At 36.9% G+C, this 9,474-nt stretch overlaps 1 long non-coding RNA gene across 1 annotated transcript; it reads left to right on the forward strand.

Annotated features, from left to right (window-relative positions):
• The first annotated feature begins 368 nt into the window (after window positions 1–368).
• Window positions 369–6,587, forward strand: LOC144372329 (uncharacterized). Its single transcript, XR_013432339.1, has 7 exons — window positions 369–622; window positions 1,665–1,701; window positions 2,392–2,521; window positions 3,528–3,702; window positions 4,101–4,136; window positions 5,209–5,280; window positions 6,357–6,587. It is a non-coding gene; the product is annotated as an uncharacterized LOC144372329 (long non-coding RNA).
• Window positions 6,588–9,474: the final 2,887 nt, after the last annotated feature.

Raw genomic sequence — 9,474 nt, forward strand, 5'->3', positions numbered from 1 at the left:
CTTTAACTTACATTCATTACCATCTTTCTGGACCTTCCTCACGAACAAAATGATCTAGTGAGATTAAATCAATTAGACTCTGGAAGCATCTGTGATGTCTATAATTTATACCAGAATGGAAAATCAACAACAGAGGCCTGGAGCTCAAAGATAATCAAATCTATCTCCTGAGTTTCCCAGAGGCCTGGGAGGGGGGATGGGGGTGGCGTGGATTTCGTGACCTGAGCAGATAACACAGCTGCCTGGTGATGCGATGGGTCGGATGGGTCCCCTGGCATGAATGCTTTACCAGAAGCCAGGAGGTTTACGGCTGAGAACACTTGTGGTGCAAATCACATTAACCAGCAAGACAAAGTGCAGTACTGAGCATTCAGTAAACAGCACAGTCATTAGGAAAACAGGATTAGGTAAAGGGTGAAAGAAGCAGGTACAGGATCTAAGACTTTGGAGCCTGTGATTCCCAGTCACAGCACTGAGTGGCTACAGGATAGGGAGAGTAAACTGCTAGCACGGAAGTGTGATTTAAGGTTAATTGCAAGGTGTGTGTTATAGAGTTCCTCTTAGATTAAATGAGGGCACACAGAGTGGTACAGGATATGCACTCTATCAGAGTTTACCTTTGGTATGTAATCCAGTGTTATCTATTCCATAAGGAAAGAAGGAGTTTGCTTGCTTTTCATAAATTTATCAGAATATATTTATCATAATATATGAGAAGGGGTGTAATGGAAATACATTCTTGAAAAGCCAAAATATTTTTCCTCTGGGAGAAGGGAACATATGCAAGGGAAATAGGCAGGAGCTCAGGAAGTGGAGTACAGTCTTAGGGTTCTTTAAATCCCCTCCTTGCCCTTCTTTTTTTCTGGCAAACCACAGAACATTTTCTCTGGCTTCTTCTCCTCAACCCAGTTCATTGTACCACATCCCTTGGGTCAGCCTCAACAAAGTACTCCTCTTCCTCCATGATTCTTATCACTTAGGGGTTTTATTACTATTCACTATAGGAAAATACACAAAAATAGTATGTAGAGGAAAAACAAAGGTTTAGGAAATCTCAAAAGGATCTTTTAGTCCTACTGTCTGGATTATGCCAAACTACAGATGGAATCAGATCTGCCTTCTTCGAAGTCCATTTCTACTGCTAGATGGCCTGGTGGAATGACCCTCTTGTCATTTCTGTTTCTTTCATTTAAACAATTATAGAGAATGCCCATGATATTACAATTCCAAAGCTATGTGATTGTTCTATGAACTCTTTTTTTTTTCTTATTTGTGGATTGTGTTTACCAAATTTCTAGTTCAAATGTCCAGGGAATTGTGCTGAGATATTATTATTAGATATTCTGTACATTATTTAAAATATTAAGAGATATTAAACAACAAACATTCGTGATTATTTATGCACGTTAGAAACTTATTAGCTATAGTATCTTGATGTTTGCAGGTACAGCCAGAGAGGAGACTGGGGGATCTTCAAGGAAAACAACTTTTTCTCATCTCTGCTTCTGCAACCATAGTTGTAGGCACACAATAGATGATTATGAAATGGTCAAATAAATAAAAGAATGAACTAGAGAAGTAATAATAAACTGAATGGTCTTTGCTAATGGAATTGCCCACTAGTCATGTTTTAAAAATTCATTTCCTCTTTTTTTTTTTTAAAGATCTAATCTGGAGTATGGGTAGAAATAGACCATAAAGGTGAGTTTAAAACAACAACTTGGGCTGGGGCTGGGGCTCAGTGATAGAGCACTTGCCTAGCATGTGTGAGGCACTGGGTTCCATTCTCAGCACCACAAATAAATAGAGTCCATCGACAACTAAGAAAATATTTTAAAAATAACAACAACAACGAAACCTCCTGGAGTAAAACTGTTGTGAGAAAAATGATAATTATGTTTAGTTAATATTGAATTAATATTTTAAGATTGAGTATTTACTATGTGCCAGGGAGCTTTATCCTTTATGTACTATTATTTTGATTTAGTTCTTTCATTAAAAGATTAGTTGAGGATTAATGTAATCCCTTACATGAAAATTATTTTGTTTGGTAAAAACGTCAGTTTGCATTTTAAAACTGAGCAAAGTACACACTAAGTGTACTTGGTGTCCTTGATGCAGTCCGGGTCATCAGCAGCTTTTGAAATATTAGAGTGCAGATTTTCACATCCAAACATACTGCTTCAATTTCATAAAAATTGGAATAATCATGAATAAGTTCAGCAAGATACAAGATTAATATATAACAATCAATAGTATTTCTACACATTAGCAAGGAACAATGTAAAAATGAAGTTAAGAAAAGCAATTCATTTACAATAGCATCCAAAAGCATAGTACACTTAGGAATAAAGTCATTTATTTATAATTATTTATTATTATTTTTTTCAGTGCCAAGGGATCGAATTCAGGGCTTACACAAGCTGGGCAAGTGTTCTACCACTAAGATACACCCCATCTCCAGGAATAAATTTGAAAAAGAAGTGTTGATGGTGAAAACAATTAAAGAAGATCTAAAAAGGTAAATTATATTCATGAATTGAAAGGCTCAATTGAGAAGAAAAAAAAAAGAATGGGAAAAAATATTAGTAAGTCATACATCTAAAAAGTAACTTACAGTTTGAATATATAAAATTCTTACACTTCAACAACAAAAAGTCAACTAATTAAAAAATAAGGAAAGAATATGAATAGACATGTTCCCAAAGAAAATAGGTAAGTGACCAAAAGTCCACAAAAAGATGTTCAACATTATTAGTTATTAGGAAAGTAAAAATTAAAACCATAATATGATTCTGATTTATATTTACTTAGATGGAAACAAATAATAACAAGTGATGGCAAGGATGGAAAAATTAGAATGCTAATATGCTGCTGGTAGGAAGGTCAACTGGGGCAGCCCCATTGGAAAATAGCTTAGTGCTTCCTTCCAGTATTTAGAATAGAGTAACCATGGCCTAACAATTCCATTCCTCGGTATATTCAAGAGAAATGAAATCATGCTCACCCAAAACATTTGCAAAATGTCCATAGTAGCATCATTCATAATAGCTAAAAAGTAGAAACAACCCACATGTCTCTCAACTAATTAATGTCTAAAAATATATCTACATGAAAGAATATTATTGTCTGAAAATACACATAAACAACATGGAATTTGGATGAACACTGAAAACATTATGTTAACTTTTAGAGCCACTCACAAAAGCCTATTTACTGTATATTGTCATCTATGTTTATATGTCTAGAACAGGAAAATTGGACAGAAAGTAGATTAGAGGTTGTCAAGGCCAGACAGGGAAGACTGGGAGGAAATGTACTCCTAATGAGTATAGGATTGTTTTTCAGGATGATGAAAATGTTTTAAAATTGTGGTTGCTGGTGAATATAGTAAAACCCAATTAATTGCACACTTTACATGTTGAATTACATGTTGATTGAGATGTTAAAAAAGATCTTAATACTGGAATCTGTGTGTTGAAACTAGCTTTGTAGCTAACTCTTCTCCCTTGTTATATTTTGTATAGAATTCAGTAAAGCTGATAATGATTCAAACTGCTCTAAGGGAGGAAACACACTCTACCTTCCAGGTCAAGAAAAGTACAATTTTCTACCAAAGATTCCATGGGCAAGACGAGGAGGATCCCACACTTCTAATGTCCTGCTTCAAGTCTTCTGAAGTGATTGTTGTACTGCCGTGAGGTTAGAGTCTGCCATTTAGACGCTAAGAAAAAAACCTGTCATTGGGGTGACAGCCCCATACCATTCCTGATTCCAAAATGCTTCCACTTTTAGGGCTAGGTGACAGATATGTTACGATGTCATTGTACTGCACTAGAGCCATTCTCTTAGTGAACTCGTGGAGGATGAATGCCACACAGTATGGATACAGCACTCTTCACTGGTGATTGAAAAACTTGAGTTCATAATGTTATATTATAGAACGATTTGAGAAAAGAGAATAGAGAGACTAGTCCAGAGCCACTTTATCAACAGAACTTAATTGCCTTGTAGAAGATGGTATCTTGATGAAGTACAAAATAAGATGGTAGGTTGACAAGTAGATGACATATGTATACACATTTTTTTTTTTTTTTTAGTGTCTGGGACTGAACTCAGGGCCCTATGTATACCAGGTAAGTGATCTTCCGTTCTTCTACTGAACTACGTCCCCAGCCTCAACTATGATAATTTTGATGACTGATGATATTAAACTTCTGAGCTTACTAATACGTGAATCAAGTTTTGAAAGACAGAGAACGCTGTCCTATGACTAGGTAGTAGAGGCATAGCCACCTCAAGAAACTCAGACCTGAAATTTTATTCATTAATAACATTATCATTTATTTTAAAATGACCTTATGGCTATAACTAAATATCAACCAAATACAGTGCATAATCTTTGATCTAATTCTGGAATTTAAAAATTTCAATAAGGAACATTGTTTAAAAAATAAGGAATGCATTTTTTTTCATTTTCTATTTGTTCTCTTTGGATATACAAGTAGAGTATATTTTGACATATTATACTTCAATGGAGTATAATTTATTCTAATTAGGATCTCATTCTTGTGGTTGAACATGATGTGGAGTTACCATGGTGTATTCATATATAAACATAGGAAAGTTATTCCAATTCATTTTTCTGTCTTTCCTATTTCCATCCTCCCTCCCTTCCCTTCATCCCCCTTTATCTAATCCAATGAACTTCTATCTTCCCCATTCTCCACTTATTTGTATGTTAACTTCTACATATCAGAGAGAACATTCTTTCAGTTTTTTTAGAATTGGCTTATTTCGCTTAGCAAGATGTTCTCCAATTCCATTCATTCACTGGCAAATGCCATAATTTCATTCTTCTTTATGGCTCAGTAATATTCCAATGTGTGTATCTACCACATTTTCTTTATCCACTCATCTGTTGAAGGTCACCTAGGTTGGTTCCATAGCTTAGCTATTGTGAATTGAGCGGCTATGAACATTGATGTGGCTGTGTCACTGTAGTATGCATACTCTTCAAATAAATGGTACTGGGAACACTGGATATCTACCTGCAGAAGATTATTGGTTTGAATTTCGGTGTTTTAACTTTCCTGTTTTCTGTTTTAGAACTGGTGTGTCCAAAGAATTTTGCTTTTTATTTATTCCAGAAAACAATTTTGCATTATTACTGTATTTCACATTACCCCAGCTAAATTTCTATTTTAGTGCATGTTGGGAGCTGATTTACGGACAACATACAGATGTGAGGGCTGCTCATTTCTCAACTACTCATCTCAGGTGAGTTGATCCAATGACAAGGTTGGCCATCACCATTATCTCAGTTCTGAAAAGACGAGTACAGGTGGCAATGTAGGATTTGAGGGAATAGTGGAGGAATTCGACAAAGGACATGAGACCCCTGATGAAAACTGTGGTGTGGGGAAGCAGGCAGCCAGGGGTGACAAGAGAAGGGAGTTCCGACTGTGAGTCTGTAAATGGAACATGGATGATGGTGAAATCTGAGCCCAACCCACAGGCTGTGTTACGGTTTAGATATGAGGTCGCCCTGAGAGCTCTTTTGTGAGACAATTCAGGAATGTTCAGAGGTGAAGTGATCAGGAAAGCTGAAACCTAATTAGTGGATTGATCCATTTGAGGGGTAAGTAATTTGAAAGGACCACTGCAATGGGTGTTGACTTAGGCAAGTAGGATAGGGCTAGAGGAAGTAGGTCACTGGGCTATGCCTTTGGGGTATATTATTCCTGGTGCCCTCTCTTTCCTGGCTGCCATGATATTCTGCTTCACCTTCAGCCCAGAGCAGTGGAGTGGGCCAACCATGGACGGAGACCTCTGAAATTGTGAGCCCAAATAAACTTTTCCTCCTCTAAGTTGTTCTGGTCAGATATTTCGTTCACAGCACCCAAATATGGCTAACACAGCCTGCATGTTCTGGGAACAAGAGGGAGGGGAAGGAGCAGAGGGAAGAAAACAGGGGCTGCTCTTAGAGATGGGAAAATTTCTAAACATAGGAAGACCCCAGCATATATATCAAGAATGGATTATAACAAGAGGAGCTGAATTCACGGGGAACAGTTAGGAGGCCACCACAGCAATCCAGGGCAGAAAAGACAGGGCCTGGGTTTTGAGGTGTGTGGGCAGGTTCTGGACTGGTTTTGAAGGCAGAGCTGTCAGGATGTGCTGATACATAGGATGCGGAAACTAAGAGACACACAAGGTTCCTTCTATATTTATTGAGTTGGTATACGTGTTAGACATTGTGCTAAATACCTTGGCCTAGAAAGATAAAAAAGCACAGTTCCTGCTCCTAAGGAGCAAATGATCTAGTACATCTCTCTTATTTTTTTTTCTTCCAGACTTTTGACTGCACAAATAAAAAATACATTTGATCCTGTGACCCGTTACCTGCAGACGCCTATTTGTATCTGCATGATTGAAAGAAAGATTTCAAGAGATTACATACTTCCCTAAATAATGTGTATTAATATAAAGTATAAAGTTAATATGAAATGTGACTTTAGTAATACTAAAATGTAGTAGAAATATATTCTATTTCATTTTAAAAATGCTGGTCACAATACATTAAATCAGTGGTTCTCATACATTTTGGTCTCACAATTTTTTTCTTTCTTAAAAGTTATTTGAGGAATGGAGTAAAGAGTTTTTGTTTATGTGGGTTATACCTATCAAGATTTACTATGTTATAAATTAAAATGGATAATTAAAATGTTTATTTAATTTATCTAAAATGACAATCATGTGCTCATTACATGTTAAAATATCTATTTTTTCTATTTTAATTTTTTATTTTTAGTTAGACATGACAGTAGAATGTATTTTGACATATCATACATACAGAGAGTATAACTTCCCATTTTTTGTGGTTGTACACGATGTGGAGTTACACTGGTCATGTATTTATATATGAACATAAGAAAGTTATGTCCAATTCATTCTACTGTCTTTCCTACTCCCAAGTTGACTCCCTGGCTTCATTCCCTTTGTCTAATCCAATGAACTTCTGTTCTTCCCTGATGTGTGTTAGCATCTATATATCAAAGAGAATATTCAGTCTTTGGTTTTGGGGGATTGGCTTATTTCACATAGCATGATAGTCTCCAGTCCCATCCATTTACCAACAAATGCAATTATCAAGAATAAAAGTAACAATAAATGTTGGAGAGAATGTGGGGAGAAAGGGTACACACATACATTGATGGTGGGACTGAAAATTGGTGCAACCACATTGGAAAGCAGTATGAAGATTCCTTAGAAAACTTAGAATGGAACCACCATTTGGATCAGCTATCCCACTCCTTGCTCTATACCCAAAGGATTTAAAAACAATATATAACAGTGACATAGCCACATCAATGTTTATAGCAGCATAATTCACAATAGCTAAATTATGGAACGAACCTAGTTGCCCTTCAACAGATAAATGGATGAGGAACATGTGGTAAAGATGGAATATTACTCAGCTATAGAGAAGAATGAAATTATGGCATTTGCCAGTAAAATATCTATCTTAATGAAAATATTCTAAAGAAAACCTAAAAGAAGTTAATACAAATATATATTGTTTTATATATATATTTTTCAAATTCCTCTAATGTATAATATAGCTAGATTCCCATACCTTCTGACTTTAAGTCTGTTGAGATATGCTATTTTAATTGAAGTATACCAAGAAAATTTGGCCTTATAGAACTACTACAGATGGACTTTACTTACAATAAGGTTTTATTCAGATAAACTCATTGTAAATTGATCATATTGGAGCTTGAAAATGCCTCTTACACACCTAACCCTCCAAGCATGGTAGTTTAGATTCAGAGTACACTGGAAAGCACCACGTCTTTCCTCTTGAGATGTGATTGCCTGGGAGATGAAGCCTGATGCTGCTGTCCCACTTTGCAAGAGAGTCATGCTGCCTATCACTAGCCTGGGAAAAGATAAAAATTCAATATTAGAAGTATGACTTCTCCTGGGTACAGATGACTTTGTCACCATCTTTTGTTACATTTTGAAACTTCTATCTTTAAATTTCAAAGCATTTTTTAATTGACCCATAAATATTATCCATGGGCCTGGGGTACCTTCTAGAATCTCAATATATGTATAGATTGTGTCATGTTCAAGCATGGGTAAGAAAGTCTATTTCCTCAAACATTTATTTCTTTGTAATGAAAACACTCAATATTTTTTTCTTCTAACTTCTTCCAAGTGTAGAGTACATTGTTGCTATCCAGTTACCCTATTGTGCAATAGCACGCCAGAACTTAGGTCTCATATCTAACTACATCTTAGCACCCGTTGATCCATCTTCCCCAGCCCTCCTTTCCCTCTGTGCTCCCTGGCCTCTGGGAACCACTCCTCTACACTCAACTTCTGTGAAATCAACTCTTAGATTTCACACAAGTGAGATCCTATTTGTACCAACTAAAAGTTAAAACATTGTAAATCAAACCGTTGTTACTCAAGGACTGTCTGTAGTTTAAAAGGAAGAGAATTTTAATAGGCTTTTTGAAGGTAATTGTTGATATTCTCTGCCTCATAGAATCTGAAACTGTGCCGATGAACTTTTAGTGTACGGGGAGGCTTCCAGAGCCTTGTTAGGGGGGGTTCTTCTTCCTGCCAAGGAAGGCATAAGCCACCTGAGAAATTAAAGCCAACAATAATCAGTGAAGAACAAGAGAGAAGTCAGAATTAGATTTAAAGGATTGGAGCACCTGATAGGTCCAATCCACACAGAAGCTGGAACCAGACTGTTAGAAAACGTCTCCTGTGGTTTATTTAAGGGGGTACATCAGAGGCAGGGGTAAGGTTACAGGGGTGGATTCTTGCAGGCAGCAGGTGGATGGCATCTTGGCAGGTCACATCTATCTCGGAGTGGCTGTGCAGCTACAGCAGGTCACTCCATTTCCAGTGCTTTGTGGGACCTGGATCAAACTGAATAGGACTCACAGTGTGTCTGGGTAGTCAACCAGAGGAAATGTCAACTGGAAGATCCCAGACACCAGTTCTCCTATTCACTGGGTTGTGATGTATGACAGTCCACACACAGCCCATGGAGGATGGCTGTCTACATTAGCGTATTTTCATTATAATTCGTTGGCTTATCTTGGACTTCATTTCTTTGTTTTTGATATGGAGTCACTAAGTTGCCCAGGCTAGTCTCAAATTCCAGGGCTCAGTTGATCCTTCTGCCTCACCTCCCAAGTGGCTGGGACAATACATGTGTACCTACCTACCTCCCTTGTACACCGGGGCTAGATGTCTAATGGATCTTTTAACCACATGTGATTTGAGAATACCCTGAGTTGGTCATTTGGGAAATATTTATCCCTTGAATTATTTTCCAAATGTTTCAAACTTCTAATATCAAAAAGTCACATGTCTTAGTGTTACCATGGTTACCACGTTACCATGTGAAAAAAGTAATTAAGTTATTGGGAAGCTCTCAGGCTCACA

This window comes from Ictidomys tridecemlineatus, assembly GCF_052094955.1.
Source record: "Ictidomys tridecemlineatus isolate mIctTri1 chromosome 12 unlocalized genomic scaffold, mIctTri1.hap1 SUPER_12_unloc_4, whole genome shotgun sequence".
NCBI lineage: Eukaryota > Metazoa > Chordata > Mammalia > Rodentia > Sciuridae > Ictidomys > Ictidomys tridecemlineatus.